Source organism: Zea mays, chromosome 1, assembly GCF_902167145.1.
Source record: "Zea mays cultivar B73 chromosome 1, Zm-B73-REFERENCE-NAM-5.0, whole genome shotgun sequence".
Lineage (NCBI taxonomy): Eukaryota > Viridiplantae > Streptophyta > Magnoliopsida > Poales > Poaceae > Zea > Zea mays.
The window spans coordinates 184,791,257-184,793,220 of record NC_050096.1 but is presented as its reverse complement, the minus strand read 5'-3'; the positions used below and the strand labels follow the sequence as shown (position 1 = coordinate 184,793,220).

At 39.6% G+C, this 1,964-nt stretch overlaps 1 long non-coding RNA gene across 1 annotated transcript; it reads left to right on the top strand.

Annotated features, from left to right (window-relative positions):
- Positions 1–904: 904 nt before the first annotated feature.
- LOC109943472 (uncharacterized) lies at positions 905–1,685 on the top strand. The gene is made up of 3 exons (XR_002266271.1): positions 905–997; positions 1,065–1,252; positions 1,412–1,685. It is a non-coding gene; the product is annotated as an uncharacterized lncRNA (long non-coding RNA).
- Positions 1,686–1,964: the final 279 nt, after the last annotated feature.

The window sequence follows — 1,964 nt, the reverse complement described above, 5'->3', positions numbered from 1 at the left end:
CAGACTTAGGTAGACCTAGGAGATATACACAGGTGATTTAACTGTAAGATAATATATCTTTGAGGCCATTAGGTAATAATCTTACTGGTTAGTCATGTTTAAGATCATAGAGCAAGCTGAATCAAGTATGGCAGGGCTTCTGCTTGCAGCAGCTCTAATCTTGAGCCAACACCCAATCAAAGCCCTACTATGCACTTGGCAGAGTAGGAGCAAAGCATGGCTTGCATGAACAGATCACCAACACCAAATAGATTCATGGGTCATGACAAGTAATAAGGTAGTTTCGCGTGAAAGTGGAACAACTTATGGTTTGTAAGTCCATAATTAGGGTTTTAGCGGATTGCATTGGTCTTCGGATCCCTTGTCATCTAAGCTCACTTTGTACGAACTCTCAAAGTTGGTATAGCTTTAACTGAGAGTCCATATTGTCATCCCAGATCAAGTAGAAGACCATGTTCTACCATAAACCAAAGGTCTCAGATCACCTACATCAATAGTCATCCAAGGGGATAAAACCTTTTGTTGTTGTGAACTGCTACAGTACAAAACAAATATTACTGCATTATCTAGGCAAAAAAAATTGTGATATGAATAGAAACTAGCTTCAGTTAAGATCTGTTGCGTATTACTAAGCCTTTTATGCATGCAAAGGTAGTGTTCGATCCCTTTTCAGTAATGCTACGTAGCTACAGCGCACAACAAAGCAATTTAATACAATAAAAAAGCAGTGCATGCCAATCAGATGCCATGTGATCATGCAAAATCCTCTCCAGTGAGGAGTGAATGACATCTGTAAGACTAGATCATGCAAAGTCGAGGTAAATGGACACCCTGGAGTTCTGAAAACCAGTTGTTTAGTATAAACTCTATATATACATTAGTTTAAAATAAAACTCAAGCTTATTGTATTTGCAGTGCTTAGATGGGATCTCAAATGTGACCCCAGTTCACCCGTTCGTCACTATCTGGACAGACCCCAAACACCAATGAAACACAGGTATAATTTTGTAGTATATTTACTTTAATTTACAATTATAATCATGCATACTTTTATTTGGTTATAGGGTTCTGAGACCAGACAAGGAAACCCACAGATGGACATGCAGTGGTCAATGCCTTCTAGAGGACAGATTCTTCCTCCTCCACAACCAGGTATGGGATATTGGCCGCCACCACCATGGGGATATCCTACACATCCAATGGGGCCTTGGGGACGCCCCCATGGCCAACACAACCACTTCCATCACCAGCAGTACGTTCCTGATTCATGCTGCTTGCTACTTGTTCACGCTGCAACAAATTGGCCTTCTTTTTAATGTCAGTTGTATATTTATGATGCTTTCCTATATCTTTGTGTACATGTGATTTAATGCCAGTTGTATATTTATGAGAATTTTGGTTTATTTTGTAGGATTCCGGCTCTCATCAAGTGACTCCTCCCCCTCACGATGACTTTGCGGACAGATGTCTCAATTCTAGTGGTGGAGCTATGAACAACAATCTGATGTCCTGATCGAGAGTCATGGAGCTAATGTTTGAACTTGTGTGTTTGAACTTGTGAACTAAAATTGTGCACTATGGATGTGAACTTATGTGAATTTGTGAACTTATGTATTTGGACTTATGTATTTTTGTGACCTTATGTATTTGGACTGTGTGAATTTGTGATATGAACATGTATCCATAGGTTTGAAATCTGTATTGTATGTGATATTATGTGTTGCATGTGATATTATGTTTGTCTAATTTTTCATTTCTGTAATTTTTATTTTTTTCTAGAAAAAAGGTTAAGAACGTGGGTACCCACGTTCTTAAGGTTAAGTTCGTGGGTACCATCGAACTTAATGTGCAGCCCACGCAGTCCAAATAAGTTCATCGGCCACATGGCCCCGTCGAACTTAACTTTAAGAACGTGGGTACCGTCGAACTTATGGGAACAAATTCGACGTCCCCCGTCGAACTTA